We start from the raw sequence: 17,511 nt of genomic DNA, 5'->3' as shown, positions 1-17,511 counted from the left end.
GGCCTTCTCGACCCTGGCACCTACCACTGACCCTCACGCCTATGGCGCTCCTAGACCAGGCCCCTCAGAAATGTTGAATCCTGATGATTTAGTGCATTCCTATTCTGCAGAGTGGGTAATCTTAGAGAAGGTCTACTGATATGTGGCAAGTTGGCTTAGGAAGCCACTGGATAAAGAGGTCAGGGCCTGCCTTAGGGAGAATGTCCACGTCCCTCTCTTCCTGATAAAGTGGCAGCAACACCCGAGTTAGACCCCCGCATGGACACTTTTCTGCAGAAATATATCAGGTACCCCAGGAACGGTATAGACAGGTCCTGGAGTTTGTGCCAGGACAAGGTGCTGGATATATGTGACCCTCTCACAAAGATTTTGGATTTGGTTAAGGAGAACAAGGTCTCTGGGACCCCAGTTTTACTGGATTCCCTATCTGGTTGGGCACGGCACACCATCATTTTCTTAGCAAATGCTAATTGCAACCTGTCAAGGGAGCATCACTACTCTTTGCTGCTCAAAATTGACCCCAAACTGGGGAATTTAGTTTCCACTGAGGCTGGAGTTGGTGGTACAAGGTGGGTTCTTCGGTGAGGCGTTCATTAAAGAACTTGGAAAGTTTGCAGTAACCTTCGCCTCTTTGAACAAAGTGCAGGCATCCATTAAGAAAATGCAAGAGGATTCAAGTGATCTCAAGACCAATCCTGTCGGGAATTCTTCCAGACTCGTAGGTGTCGCTGCGGATACAGACCTGCCGGTAAGAGAGCAACTAACCTATACAGGTGAGAGTTTGCCTTTCTTCACAGTTAAAAGTGGGTGGGAGGTTGGCTCTCTTCACTCATAAATGGAAACAACGCACAGCGGATGCCTGGGTACTTCGAACTGTCTGGGGATTTCATATCAAATTCTATGAATGCCCCATTCAGGAGTACCGACCGCATGCGCTGGTTTTCGTGGGAGATCAGGCAACCTTGATAGATTAAGAAGTTGCGGATTTACTGCGAAAAAGAGTGATTTCCAAGACCTCCCTTCATCCTCGGGGATTCCTCAGCAACAACTTCCTGGTCAACAAGGCCAATGGCAGTCAATTGCCAGTGATCAACCTCAGAGAGTTCAATGGCTGGTGGGTTTACCACCAGGCGATTGGATGATGAAGTTAGACCTCAAGGACGCGAATCTGTCAGTCCCCGTTTACCCCCCGCATCACAGGTTCCTGCAATTTCGATGGTGGGGTCACGACTACGAGTTTACCACTCTCCTCTTTGGACTTTCTTCGGCTCCTTGGTGCTTCATCAAGGGGCTCAAACAGGTCGTGGAATTCCTCAGAGCTCAGGGGCTGCATCTCATTGTTTATTTAGACAATTTTCTATTTCTGGATCAGAGCCCATTCCAGCTGATGCAGCAGTTACAGATGGCTGTGGACTTGCTGCAGAGTTTGGGATTCATGGTCAATGAGCCGGAGTCACCTCTTACCCCATCCAGACAGGTGACATTCCAGGGATTTGTCATAGATTCCATGGAGAAGACCTTGAGCCTTCCGGCTCGGAAAATAACATAAATTCATAAGGAGTTGCGAAGGACATTGTCCAGGACCACAACCTCTCTCAGACAAGTGGCCCAGATTGTGGGGCTCCTTTCCTTGTCTATCCAGTTGATATTTCCGGGCCTTCTTCATTACAGGGCCCTTCAGTGTCTCAAAGCTTTTCATCTCTGCAAGGGCATGCAGTATTTGGAGCAGATCCAGCTCACAGAGGATGTGCAGGAGGAGACGAGGTGGTGGCTAGTGCATCTTGAGGTGTGAAATGGTCCGGCCATCTTAGGCCCAGATCCAGGCCTTTTGATAGAGGCGGATGCCAGCAAGCCTGGCAGGGGAGCCCAATGCAGGGACTCCTCTACAGGAGGAAGGTGGTCCGCCGAACAGCGACATCTACACATCCACTGCTTGGAACTGATGGCTGGGTCCTTTGCCATCCGATGCTGGTCCAAGGACAGAGTGTACTGCTGTGTTCTCCTCAAGATAGAGAATGTGTCAGCAGTATGGTCCATCAACCACTTGGGGGGTACCAAATCAAAAGCCCTAACAGATCTTGTCAAGGATTTTTGATACATCTTCCTTTCTCACACATTTCAGTGAAGGTGGACTATCTCCCGATAGTGTCCAATGTGGTGGCAAACAAATGTTCTGGAGACTGGTTGGACATGAGCCTGTGGCAATTGAACCCAGTGGTGTTCAGGAGGCTGGACTTCCTTCGTCTCCCATTTTCCATCAACCTGTTTGCCTCCAGGCTGGGCTACCAGATTCCCAGACTTTTCAATCTGGAACCCCGACCCACTAGCAGTGGCCACAGATGCTTTCCTGCAAGATTGAGCCTGGGAAACGGAGATTGCCTTGTCACCATTTGCCATGAAAAGGAGGCTGTCAGCCCAGATCCACAGGCAGAGGGCAAAGGTAGTCCTAATCACACTGTTTTGGAGATCTCAAGTGTTGTTTTCGAGTTCTTCTGGATCTTTCCTGGGATTCTCCAATCCTTGTACCCTGCTGAATCTCCTTCGGGAACCTCTGGGCAATCATCACACGGATTTCATGCAATGTTGGCGAGTCCCTGGCCTATTGTGAGACACTGAACAAATGCTTGTGGCGGCCTGGGGGAATGAAACAAACAAACACCACAGATCTGCATGGGCCAGAAGGGTCAGTTGGTGCCTTAGGAACGACCAGGATCCCATGGGTGCAAAATGGTCCCTAGCCTGAACTTCTTGGCATCTCTGGCAGCCCAGTGGCTGGAAACTCACACTATCAATTCCCAGATATCAGCAATTTCTACGAGCTGCATTCCCATCCAGGGAGCGCCTGTGGGTGAACACCAATTGGTGTGTAAACTTATGCGGAACCTCAATAGTCCTCTCTCTGGGTGTCCATAAAGTTTTGAATCTTTTTAAATCCAGGCAGGTAAACAGGTATCTATTGAGGAAGGAGTTTTTGGTGAAGCTTGCTATGCTTTTATGTCTGGTGTCTTATAGGCGTGTGTCGGATGTCAGAGCCTTGGATCTCTCTGGAAGGATTTTTACTCCACAAGGAGTTACCTTACATATTTCTCACTATGCCAAAATGGGTTCCACTGTGGTCCCCTACCCATCTTTTGACAAAAGGCCTAAGCTATGTGTGATTCAGTGCCTCAAGGGGTATGAGAGTATGACAGAAGAACTCTGCCCTGACGGAGGGTGGCAGTTACTGATTTCCCTCAGGAAACCCTTCAAGGCAGGTGCTCTTCCCGTCATCGCTTGCAGGATCCGCTGGGTCATGCAAAAGGTGGCTATAGATATTGGGCACTTTGTAGCCCATTCTGTAAGAGGGGCTTTGGCCTCAAAAAACGTTTCTCATGGGGCTTGTCTGGAAAATATATGTATTGCTGCGGACTGGTCGTTCAAATCCATGCTCGAGCGATTCTATTTCAAACTTGTCATAGATACAAGTGGTGATGAACAAGCTTTGAATCAGCATAATGCTCATCTCCTGTCCTGACATACGATGAATAATGTCCTAATAAACAGGACAGAAAGTTTCAATTCTATTAAAGACACGGAGGTGAGTGTCAGGAATGTGAATTCGATCTTTTGTTTCAAAAGGAAAGGTTACAGAAAAAGACTCAGGATTAATAGATACCCCTATTGGAGACTTTGGCTGCCTTTCTCTCGTTTCCTTCTACACATTCTTCTGATAAAATTGGGCTCCTGCTGCCTCACAGAAATCCAACTTGTCTGCCATGAGTTTCCGATGCGTCAGAGTTCCATTCTTCCTATAAACCCTCAGAGGATTTCTAAGTGCAAGTGTGGTTGTGGGAAGCTTGTGCGGCGTACTTCAACTGAACCTGTTGCCTGAGAGCAGCATCTCAGCTTCGCGCCTCAATTTTTACCTTAGAGAAGTTTTGTTTTTTACAAGAAAAACTCCTCCCCGAGGAGTAGTTTTTCCTTTTGACCATAGATTAATCATTGTCTTCAGGAGCAGCAATTTTCCGCTAGTGAAGAGAAAGAAATTCAGAGTCAAAGAGCGGTTATTAATGATAACAATCTGTCATTTCCAGAGCAGTTTCGTTCAGCTGACAAACAAGAGATGGAATAGTGTTAACAGTTCGCAAAGCACAAATAAGAAGAATTTATTCCCAGAGGTCATTGTATATTTATTTCTAAGACGTCTTAAAACTTATAGGGGAGCAGTACTCTTTCTTCTCGAAACTCCCTCAACAATTCAGTGGAAAACCTTAGAAATTCACTGAAAAAACCATAGGTTTCAGGGGCGTTATAGTTAGCTGGACTTTTCACTCGTACAAAACCATTGAAATTCCCCCGTTATAGTTAGTTCAGCTAACTATAACTCGCGCGCCCGCAATCCACTGCTCATGATGTCACATATTACATCACTCATGACATGGTCAGTGGCATCACTCATGACATCGCTGATGACATCATCCTTGTGATAGAGTGGCGGTCGTGCAAGTTATAGTTATCTGAACTAACTATAACGGGGGAATTTCAATGGTTTTTTACGAGTGAAATGTCCAGCTAACTATAACATGTGTGAAACCTAAATGGGTAATGGCTACATCCTCCTCGGGGACCTCAACTTCCACCTGGAGAACAACAACGACCGCAACACCACCGCCCTGCTGGACAACCTCGCCAACCTCGGACTCAAGCAACTGGTCAACACCCCCACCCACTATGCCGGCCACACGCTCGACCCCCTCTTCTCATCCAGCAAGCACGTCACCTTCAGCCACTCCACCAGACTTCACTGGACTGACCACAGCTGCGTCCACTTCAGCTTCAAAAAGAACACGGTCCACCACCACCCGAAGCAGGTTCCCCACAGAAACTGGAGCAAGATCACCGTCGACCAGCTCGCCACCTCCCTCAGCCAGAACCCACCTGTCAGGACAACGGACCCTAACACAGCAGCCCTCGACCTCATGCAGTGGCTGACCTCCTGTGCCGACGACCTCGCCCCACTGAAGAACCCACTCACCAGGCCCAGAAGCAAGAAGGCCCCCTGGTTCACCGACGAACTCAAGAACTCCAAGAAGGCCTGCCGCACCCTCGAGAAGGCCTGGCTCCTCGACAAGACCGCCGACAACATGACCGCCCTCAAACTCGCCACCCGCAGACATCACCAGCTCATCCGCACCACCAAGAAGAAATCCCTGAAGGAACGACTGGACAAGAACGCCCATGACAGCAAGGAGCTCTTCAACATCGTCAAGGAGTTCTCCAACCCCAGCACCGGCAACAACGACATCACTCCCTCACAGGACCTCTGCGACTCCCTCGCCTCGTACTTCCACTGCAAGATCGCCAACATAGACAACAGCTTCGGCGTTCCACCCCCGCACCCATCGGTCGAACCTACGCACCCTGCCGCCATCCTCCAGACATGGACCGAGGTGACCCCCGAAGACACAACACGCATGATGAACACCATCCACTCCGGATCGCCGACAGACCCGTGCCCCCACCATGTCTTCGACAAGGCCGCCTCTACCATCGCACCCCACCTCCGAGACATCATCAACACCTCCTTCGACACAGCCACCTTCCCGGAGAGCTGGAAGTACGCCGAGCTCAGCGCACTGTTGAAGAAACCAACAGCGGACCCGACCGACCTCAAGAACTTCCGCCCCATCTCGCTCCTTCCCTTCCCTGCCAAAGTCATCGAGAAGGTCATCAACAAGCAACTGGCCGCCTTCCTCGAGACGAACGGATCCCTCGACCCATCGCAGTCCGGATTCAGAGCCAACCACAGCACCGAGACCGCCCTCATCGCAGCCACCGACGACTTCCGAGCCCTGCTCGACAACGGTGAAACAGCGGCACTCATCCTCCTAGACCTCTCCGCAGCATTTGACACTGTCTGCCACCGCACCCTAGTCCAACGCCTCAACGACACCGGCATCTAAGGGAAGGCCCTGGAATGGATCATCTCATACCTCTCCGGCAGAACACAGAGAGTACGCCTCCCTCCGTTCCACTCTGAGGCCACCGAAGTCATCTGCGGCGTCCCGCAAGGATCATCGCTCAGCCCCACTCTCTTCAACATCTACATGAAACCCCTCGCTGCCATCGCACGCCAACACAACCTCAACATCATCTCCTACGCCGATGACACCCAGCTGATTCTCTCCCTCACCAGAGACCCCGACACCGCCAAAACCAGCCTACACGAAGGGATGAAAGACGTCGCCAAATGGATGGACATCAGCCGCCTGAAATTGAACACGGACAAGACAGAAGTCCGCATCCTGGGACCGTCGCCCTCCGCATGGGACGACTCCTGGTGGCCCCCGGCCCTAGGCACCGCAACCAAGCCAACGGACCATGCACGCAACTTGGGCGTCATCCTGGACTCCTCCCTATCGATGACCAGACAAGTCAACGCCGTCTCCTCAGCTTGCTTCCACAACCTCCGCATGCTCCGTAAGATCTTCCGATGGATCTCGACCGAGACCAGGAAGACGGTCACCCAGGCCCTCGTCACCAGCAGACTAGACTACGGAAACACCCTCTACGCCGGTACAACAGCCAAGCTTCAGAAAAGACTTCAGTGTATCCAGAACGTCTCCGCCCGACTCGTCCTGGACGTCCCCCGACGCAGCCACATCTCGAGCCACCTGAGAGACCTGCACTGGCTCCCTGTCAGCAAGAGGATCACGTTCAGACTCCTCACCCACGCACACAAATCCCTCCACGACCTGGGCCCAAGGTACCTCAACGACCGCCTGACCTTCTACACGCCCACCCGCCAGCTACGATCCGCGAACCTCGCCCTCGCCGTCGTCCCTCGCATCAAGAGAGCCACCGCCGGAGGAAGATCCTTCTCCTACCTGGCGGCTAAGACATGGAACTCCCTGCCCGTCCACCTACGGCTGACCCAGGACCACCTCGGCTTCAGGAAACAGCTCAAGACCTGGCTGTTCGAGCAGTAGCAGACCCCCTCCCCCAAGCGCCTTGAGACCCTTCCGGGTGAGTAGAGCGCAATATAAATTCCATGATTGATTGATTGATTAAGTGTCTAAATGGATGATTTGTTTTTGAAAAATTGATTGTATAACTGACTGATTAAGTGTATCTTAGTAAATACATGGCTTAGTGAGTAATGTTTAAATATGTAAATATCTGTATCAGTCTCTCACTTTGTGTATAAGTGGCTGCATGGGTTGGTGAGTAGCTAGATGAGTGTCTATATAGGTTATTAGTTGGTTTTTTGAGTATCAGTATGAGTGTCTGAGTGTCTGTATGGTTCGGTGGGGGGTATTATGTAGTGCATAGGTGTATGAATGAGTGACTCACTCTTTGTATGTGTTGAAGACAGCATGTGTGCAGGACTGTATGGGTGGATGAGTGTGTGCATGGGTGTGTTAGTGAGTGAATGACTGTCTCAATAGTGTCTTTATGAGTAACTACATAGGTTTTAAACTAGTATATGTAACTATTGGTGTATATAAGTGAGTATATGTGAGAGTGAGAGATTGAAAGAGTTCCTGTATGAATAAGTATGTGTTTCTACAAGTGATTGTTTAAAAGACTAAGTATGTGTAAGTTTCTGTAGAAGTAAGTGTGGTGATGTGTGTGTATAACTGTATATGCAAGTAAATGGATGTTTGATTCTTTATTAGCATGAGTGACTATGTGTGTGAGTAACTTTATGGATGAGTGGCGTTCTGTAACAGGATGTATAGGTGTATGAGTACATATGATGAGTGAGTACATGTATGAGTGACTGTATAGGACTGTTGGTGAATGAGTGGATGTGTATGTGGATCTTAGAATTACTGAATAGGTTGTTGTAACTGATATTGGTATGTCAATTGTTTTGAAAATTTTTGTTTCTATTTTTGAATGTGTGTATCAAAGGTTATATTAGGGGGAGAGGAGGTCTGCCACACTATCACAAGGATGATGTCATCAGTGATGTGATTTGAGATGTCATCAGTGATGTCATGAGTGATGTCACTGACCATGTCATGAGTGATGTAATATGTGACGTCATCAGCAGTGCATTGCGGGCGCGCAAGTTATAGTTAGCTGAACTAACTATAACGGGGGAATTTCAATGGTTTTGTACGAGTGAAAAGTCCAGCTAACTATAACGCCCCTGAAACCTATGTTTTTTTCAGTGAATTTCTAAGGTTTTTTAAATGCTAATTCCTAACTATACCGTGCCTAAAACCTATGGTTTTTTCAGTGAATTTCAAAGGTTCTTTAAATGCTAATTTCTAACTATGCCTACAGAGATAGGACATGTGAAGAAAGAAGAAAAAACGCACAGAAAGAAAAAAAAGAAATGCAGAAAGAAGCAACAGAAGTCCTCAAAGACGAAGAAAAGTGCAGGAAGAAGGATAACGTGCAGAAAGAACAAACAGAAGAGCAGAAAGAAGCCTTGTTGCAAAATCATCCTGTATCCTCAACTTTTTCAGACGGATACTGGTGGTAACTGAGTCTGACTAACCAGTCCTAGAGCCAGTGCTATGTTAAAAGACACTCAGAATACAGTGAAACCACCTACATACACTAGGGAACACTATGCGTTGGGATCACCGTTTGATCAGCATGACCTCCTCTGTAAGCCCCTAGTATATAATAGGGCAGGGGATTAAAACTACCTCTTAAAACGCGCCACAGGGCGTGTTTGCACACGTCACCCCAGGCCCGTCCCCTCACTTCCCCACTGTGTAAACACGCCCTGTGGCTGTTTTAAGTTGGGAGATTAAGTCCCCTTGAATCCTGAGGGTCCCTAGGGTCCAACTAGACCACTAGGTACCTCCAGTAAGCGCCACAGAACTGCGTTGCAGAGAGATGTAAAAAGGGGCACGGCCTAGACCACCTCTCTGCAACGCAGCGCAGTGGCGCTTACTGGAAGCACCTGGTGGGCTAGTTGGCCCCCAGGGTCCCTCAGGATTGAAAGGGAATTATTTCCCCAACTTAAAACGCGCCACAGGGCGTGTTTGCACACGTCACCTCAGGCCCCGTCCCCTCCCTTCACCACTGTGTAAACGCTCCCTGTCGCCGTTCTAAGTTGAGAGATTAAGTCCCCTTGAATCCTAAGGGTCCCTAGGGTCAATCTAGCCCACTAGGTACCTCCAGTAAGCGCCACAGAGCTGCGTTGCATAGAGGTGTAAAAAGGGGCGTGGCCTCAGAACACCTGTCTGCAACGCAGCTCCCTGGTGCATACTGGAGATACCTGTTGGGCTAGTTGGCCCTCAGGGACCCTCAGTATTGAAGGGGAATTAATTCCCCAACTTACAACTGGCCAGGGGGCGCGTTTGCAGAGTGCTGCAAGGAGGGGGCGTGGCCTCCGGTGCGATGCCGGTCTTTTATTTATTTTATTTTTTAAGAAGGAGGGCTGTGTGGCCCCCCTTCTTTTCCTAATTTACTGGCCCTGGGGACCCCATCCCCCAGGGTCTGCACCCTAATTTTTTTTGTTGAAAAAAAATAATTTGGCCCTCCCAAGGTCTTAATCGGCCCCGGGGACCCCAACCCCCGGGTCATGGCCTTTTTAAAAAAAAAATCTTTAGGAGGGGGCTGCGTGGCCCCCCTCCTCAGGCCACTTATGGCCCCGGGGACCCCATCCCCCGGGGCCAGCCTTTGTTTTTTATTATTTAAAAAATATAAATATTTATAGAAACACCTAGGACATGCTGGACAAACCGTATGTACCTATCACCATGACGATTTGCGTGATATTCATTAAAAGGCGACTATGCATAGAATGAATCCACGTGGAATGTATTTACACCGCTAGTGAAGCTCTGACGTGTCTGACGACCCACCGTGCCTAATCCCGGCGTCCCCGCCAGTGGGTACTCTCCAAGTAGACACCCTTGTCGTTTATTTATAGAAACATGGATAGCTATTGACGGGCACATTTAATATACACGCACACCAAGCCATTCAAAGGGGATTCGACAAACATTCGACCAAACTATGCAAGAAACCCCCCTCACGGTTAATAAAATACACATCCACCACCGGATGTGTAATACTTTTTATTTTACTCTCTGGAAAGGAGATGAATCTCACTTGAGAGTCACAGCGTGCTCCGGGCTGAGCCCAATGCTGTGTTACACCCACCAGTGCCTGCCGAGTACCTCACACCTCTGTGTTGTATTCCACCAGCTAGTGCGTATGCTATGACACTCTCTAGCCCATGTGCACTGTAACACCACCCCGTGAATATGTCATGCCACACTTGCATTCGCACGGGTTATATTGCCCCATCTAACGTGCCTTCCTCGATGCCTATGTTATAACGCACAGTGCTATGCCATACATATTACAATCTGGGATCCATATCTTTGTCACAGTGCATATGCAACGTTACACTCCCCAGCACATATTTTATATTACAACTTTAGAGACTAGTTAGGTTACACAACACTGCCCTGTGCATATTACACTCCAAGGCGCATATTGCATAGCACACGCTAGTGCCTGTGCTATCTCGCGCTCTCCAATGAATCTGTCATTGCGCACAATGTATTGCATATTATATTTCAAGCCCCGGTTCATCTTATATCACACTTTTTGGTGCATAGTTTATACCATATACTATATCTAGTTTTCATTTTCAATCGTGCTCTCAGGACTATGTTCTATATAACACTGCGTCCACCTACCCTTTTCACGGGCATTACATTTTGCGATGGGGGTGGAGGGTCAGGGGCTGTTTCTGCCAAGTGAGCCTGGAGTCACAGTCACAAACGTCCTCTTCTTCCTGAATAAAAGTGAGATTATGCTGCATACTTGTTCATATTTTAAGTAGTTCGCACAGACACACATTTTAAAAACAATAAAGTTCCTAATACCCACCTTCTCTGAACAGTTAGCTTGCTGCCCCATCCACCTCCTCCCTATCCTCTGTTGTCTGAATCCATGGACTAGCCTCCTCCCTCCTGCCATGGATGGTCTGATGTGCTGCCACTGCACTCCATTTAGCATGATGTACCAGTCCACTCCACCTGCCCTCCATTGCCCAATTCTATGGCCCATCATTGACCTCCTGCTTAGCCTCTGTGCTTAGCTTGCCGCCCCTATTCTCCTTCCCCCTGCCCTCCGATGTCTTTGTGCATGCCCCTGCTCCATCCTTTTTGCCCACCATGTACCATGGACCTGCCACTCCTGTCTACTCTGAGTGTTCTGCTGAGCTGCCACTCCCCTCCCACCTGCCTAGCATTGTCAGATGACTGTAACTTGTCCCTGCCACCTCCACCCTGCCTGTCCACATGCCATGCCCCTATCCCCTTCCTCCTGTCCTCCAAGGTCCATTTTACTGCCACACCCTTCTGCCCTCCCTGGTCTGTTGTGCTGCAACTGCTCCTCCTGCCTGCCCCGCGCGGTCTGTTGAGAAGCCCCTTTCCCTGAACTCTCTTGTCTGTGCCAGGTCCTGACCCTCCCTTCTATCCTCCATGGTCCTTTGTGCATGCTCCTGCACCCTCCTTCCTGCCCATCATAGCCATTGTGCTGCCACTAACCCTCCCGCTTGCCATGGCCCCTCCCACCTTCCCTGTGTGGTCAGCTAGCTGCCCCTGACCCCCTCCCACCTTCCCTCCATGGTCTGTGTGTATGCCATCATAGTCTCATTGTTGCTCTCCATGGTGTGTCTTGTTCTAGTGCCCATCCTGCCTGACCTCCATGGTCATCTTGCTGCTCCTGCCCCCTTGCCCCCAGCCCTCTGTTTCCATGTGCAGACCCCTATTCCCTCCCTCCTGGCTTGTCTGTTCCATTGTAATGCCCCTGATCCGTCCCTCCGCCATTTATGGTCTGTTATGCTGCAGCTTTCTCTCCTGTCTGTCCATTATGGATTGTTGTGCTGCACTCCCGTCCCGCATGCGCTGTGTGGTGTATTGTGCTGCTGCAAACCCTGATGCCTGCCCTGTAGGGTCAGTTTGGTGCACCTCTCCATGTCCCTCCTGTACCCCAACTCCTCCTGCCTACCATGTACCATACTTGCGAAGATTTTGAACTTGGTAAGAGGGAGATTTTGAAAAAAACTGGGGTATTGATTTTCCCCTTTGAGTTACATTGAAAAAGAGGAGATTTTAGACAGGAGACAGATCAAATAAAGCCCATTTGAGCTTAAAAACATTGGACGTTTCCTCGCCGAAACGGGTCTGTTGGCATGTATGGTTGTACTACCACTGCCTCTTCCTTCTGCCCACAATGGTCTATTATATTGCCACAGCCTCTCTTGCCAGTCCTGTATTGTTGGTTTGTTGCCCCTGCCCCCCTTTCCACTGCCCTCCATAGTCTGTTGTGCTGCCACTGCCCTTCCTGCCTGCCCAGTGTGGTCAAATTGTTGCCTCTGCACTCTCCTACCTGCCTTCAATTTTCAGAGTCCGTGCCCCTGGCCTCTGCCTCTCAACAGTATCCCAATGAACAACTAGATTGCTAACATTCTATATTTATTACAAAAGTGTGGAACGCCTAACATCATCTTGATGTAATCAAAACTGTAATACCTAGAGTATTTCCTTTAGAAATTACATGTATGAGAGGGTCTTATTTGCATCAAAATTATGGTTAGTGCTCTAAAAAACTAAAATGAGGACATATTTTCTGGTTTTCAAATTGCGACAAAGAACTTTTAAATTATTTGTAATCTTTATGTTTTTTTTATCCAGTTGACCACTTGATTAAATGTTGCACATAGGGGAGAGGATGTGGTGTTACTTCCAGATCTGCAGACTTTGCAACTGGGGAACCAGCGTGGAGTTTCTGCTTCAGCTCAACATTCTGTGATTCTGGTCAAATCACTTAATCTCCCCATGTTTACAACCAAAATGAATTTGATCTTGTGTGATGTAACCAAGGCTCATGTAAAGCACTCCAATACCTGACAAGTCTGCACTATATAAAACTGCAAATACACAAAAAATAAGTGTTTTGCACACTTCTGTCATTGGGTTACATGTGGGCTACATCTGGGTGATATTTGTGCTGCATTTGGGCTCTTTTGTCTTTGGTGGCCATCTTGGGAGATTTATTTGTTATGAAGAGTCCTAATTTCCTCATTTACTGCAGTCTCCTCAGTAGGAAATGTTTTCAGTTTTTTACTTTAATTCCATCAAGAAGGTATTCAGATATGTCACACATTTGCCATAAATTCTGAATGTTAGCACTCTAGTTGCTCATTAGATCACTGTAGTAAAGCTACTGCTCACCACGGACGTCTGCTGCTGGTATTAAAAGTGCATGTTTCAGTCTGCATATCAGAATTTTTTAATGAAATAGAAGAGGATTTGAGAAGTCACTCAAAATGTACCCTAATTTTTCTTTCTTCAGCACTAATCATAATTTCTATGGCAAAATGAACCCCCTCATTGTGTTCCTTTTTAAATTAAATGTTTTAAGTGTTACCAGTTTATTCCAATCAAGATGGCTTCAGGTGTGCCATACTTTTGTCATAAATAAGACAGTTAACGCTCTAGTTGTTCTTAAGAACACTCTGGGTTATTCTGTCATTGGGCTATACTTGGGCTACATCTGGGTGAAATTTGGGCTACATTTGGGCTCTTTTGTCTCTGGTGGCCATCTTGGGAGATTTATTTGTTATGAAGTTTCCTAATTTCCTCATTTACTGCAGTCTCCTCAGTGGGAATACTTTCTGTTTTTTATTTTGGTTCCATCAAGAAGGCATTCAGATGTGTCACACATTTGCCATAAATTCTGAATGTTAGCACTCTAGTTGCTCATTAGATCACTGTAGTAAAACTACTGCTCACCAGGGAAGTCTGCTGCTGGTATTCAAAGTGCATGTTTCAGTCTGCATGTTAGAATTTGTTCATGAAATAGAAGAGGATTTGAGAAGTCAAAATGTGCCCTAATTTTTCTTTCTGCAGAACTAATCCTAATTTCTATGGCAAAATGAACCCCCTTATTTTGTTCCTTTGTAAATTAAATGTTTTAAGTGTTACCACTTTATTCCAATCAAGATGGCTTCAGGTGTGCCATACTTTTGTCATAAGTAAAGCTGTTAGCGCTCTAGTTGTTCGTTAGAACACTCTGAGACATTCTGTCATTGGGCTTTACTTGTGCTACATCTGGGTGATATTTGGGCTACATTTGGGCTCTTTTGTGTCTGGTGGCCATCTTGGGAGATTTATTTGTTATGAAGTTTCCTAATTTCCGCATTTACTGCAGTCTCCTCAGTAGGAAATACTTTCAGTTTTTTACTTTGGTTCCATCAAGAAGGCATTCAGATGTGTCACACCATTGCTATAAATTCTGAATGTTAGCACTCTAGTTGCTCATTAGATCACTGTAGTAAAGCTACTCCTCACCAGGGAAGTCTGCTGCTGGTATTCAAAGTACATGTTTCAGTCTGCATGTCAGAATTTTTTTATGAAATAGAAGAGGATTTGAGAAGTCAAAATGTGCCCTAATTTTTCTTTCTGCAGCACTAATCATAATTTCTATGGCAAAATGAACCCCCTCAGTTTGTTCCTTTGTAAATTAAATGTTTTAAGTGTTACCACTTTATTCCAATCAAGATGGCTTCAGGTGTGCCATACTTTTGTCATAAGTAAGACTGTTAGCGCTCTAGTTGTTCGTTAGAACACTCTGGGACATTCTGTCATTGGGCTATACTTGGGCTACATCTGGGTGATATTTGGGCTACATTTGGGCTCTTTTGTCTCTGGTGGCCACTTTGGCTGACTTATTTGTTATGATGTTTCCTAATTTCCTCATTTACTACAGTCTCCTCAGTAGGAAATACTTTCAGCTTTTTACTTTGATTCCATCAAGAAGGCATTCAGATGTGTCACACATTTGCCATAAATTCAGAATATTAGCACTCTAGTTGCTTATTAGATCACTGTAGTAAAGCTACTGCTCACCAGGGAAGTCTGCTGCTGGTATTGAAAGTGCATGTTTCAGTCTGCATGTCAGAATTTTTTTATGAAATAGAAGAGGATTTGAGAAGTCACTCAAAATGTGCCCTAATTTTTCTTTTTGCAGCACTAATCATACTTTCTATGGCAAAACGAACCCCCTCATTTTGTTCCTTTTTAAATTAAATGTTTTAAGAGTTACCACTTTATTCCAACCAAGATGGCTTCAGGTGTGCCATACGTATGTCATAAGTAGGACTGTTAGCGCTCTAGTTGTTCTTTAGAACACTCTGGGAAGCTGCAGTAGAACACAAAGGAATCAACTGACAGTCTCTGCCCTTGTTGGATGTACATGTTTTACTGAGAATGTCAGACTTCTTTCTCACATGACTGAGAAAGATGATGTGAATTTACAGAAAATATTCTCTCAGTTTAGCTTATAGATAACCTTCCAAACCTCTGTGGGAAAAGCATGAGAAAATAGTTTTCTCTCAAACATGATTCATAATATCACAGGAGAAGGCTTTTTCACATGGTAAAATCACCTTAGAACACACCACAATTCCTAAAATGAGTATGGTACCATCAACAAATGATTCATAATGTAACTAAAGTCTTAAAACCTTCTATTAACTGCAATGCTTTTTAATGAGGTGCTATCATGTATATTGGTCCCAAGATGGCTGCCAACACTTCTTGGATGAAGAGCTGACAGCCAATCAGATCTCACGATGAGATGTGTGGTTAGGCTCCGCCCAGATGTATATGTGATTTTACTTTTGATTTTCTCAGTAACTACTGAACGGATTTACACCATTTAAGCAAAAGGCACGAGTCTGAACTGAGCACTACCTCTTTGCCAAATTTGGTGTTATTCCATTCGGCACTTCGGGCTGTAGCTGTGTCAACAGGTCCTATGGGAAAATGCATGTGGAAAACGCGTTTTGGGACTCCCCTTTTTTCTCGGCCCCCGCTTGACGAATCACCGTGAAATTTTCAGGATAGGAGCAGACCGGAGCTGGGCAAAAGTTTGAAAACTTTCGCGAATATTCATCAATCGCCACCAACGTTATTCCAAATAGAAGGTTGCGGATTTCCTATGGAAAATAGGTCCTAACTATAACTACCTACTGGCGACTGCCAGTAGGTTATATATATATATATATATATATTCACTTAAAAAACCATGGGTTTCACACACGTTATAGTTAGGAATTAGCATTTAAAAAACCTTGCAAATTCACTTAAAAAACCATAGGTTTCACACATGTTATAGTTAGCTGGACATTTCACTCGTAAAAACCCATTGAAATTCCCCCGTTATAGTTAGTTCAGATAACTATAACTCGCGCGCCCGCAATCCACTGCTCATGACGTCACATATTACATCACTCATGACATGGTCAGTGGCATCACTCATGACATCACTGATGACATCATCCTTGTGATAGAGTGGCGGTCGCGCAAGTTATAGTTATCTGAACTAACTATAACGGGGGAATTTCAATGGTTTTTTATGAGTGAAATGTCCAGCTAACTATAACATGTGTGAAACCTATGGTTTTTTAAGTGAATTTGCAAGGTTTTTTAAATGCTAATTCCTAACTATAACGTGTGTGAAACCTATGGTTTTTTAAGTGAATTTGTAAGGTTTTTTTAAATGCTAAGTTATGTATGAATTATTATATTTTTTATATATCTACAATAAACTACCTATGTATATAGTTATAGATTGACTGTATCCTGTAATATGGAATGGCTTGTTTAAAATATATATATATTATTTTAAGGTTTTTCACGGTGCGCGCCCCGTGCGCGCACGGTGAGCGATTTAAAAAAAAAAAAAAATGTTTTTTTCATCCTTCGGGGTCCTTCAGGGACCCCCTGACAAAGGCTAGGGGGGCAGGAACTCTCTACCCTGCCCCCTTTTCACGTTCTCCACCTTTCTTTTTCGCTGTCACACAACCAAAACACTTCCTGATTTCGACCGATTCGAACGTTGACTGACATGTAACCACCAATCAGAATTACGGTCGCCAGTAGATTATTTAGATTATTATTATTTAGAGATTTGTAGAGCGCCTGGTGACCCGGAGGCATCCCCGCGCTGTGAGAGCTTGAAGTAGGCCAAGAAGGGAGGGAAAAAACGTATTTAGGGAAAAGCAGAGTTTTAAGCTGCTTGCGAAAACGCAGGTAGCAGGGTTCCAACCGCAAACTGCGGGGAAGCGAATTCCAGCGAGTGGCTGCCTTTACGGAGAAGCGACGGCCTCCAGCACGCACCCTCCTAAACTTGGGAACAATTGCCAGTCGCTCAATGTCCGAGCGCAGAGATCTCGAAGCTTTGTACGGGGTAACCATATCTCCTAGGATCGAAGGACCTTGTCCATTGAGGAGCTTGTAAGCGATGCACATTGTCTTGAACTCAATCCTCTCTCGCACTGGTAACCAGTGCAGAGCCTTAAGCGCAGGTCTGGCAGAGGTTCTGGAAGGAAGACCCATCAGCATCCGGGCGGCCGCATTTTGGGTTCGTTGTAGCTTGCCCAGAGTAGCTTCAGGGGCTCCTAAATAGACAGCATTGCTGTAGTCCAATCGTGCAAGGACCAGTCCTTGAACCAGGAGTTTCCTGGATTGAAGGGGA

Source organism: Triturus cristatus, chromosome 2_1 (assembly GCF_964204655.1).
Source record: "Triturus cristatus chromosome 2_1, aTriCri1.1, whole genome shotgun sequence".
Taxonomy (NCBI): Eukaryota; Metazoa; Chordata; class Amphibia; order Caudata; family Salamandridae; genus Triturus; species Triturus cristatus.
Note: the sequence above shows the minus strand (reverse complement) of the source record.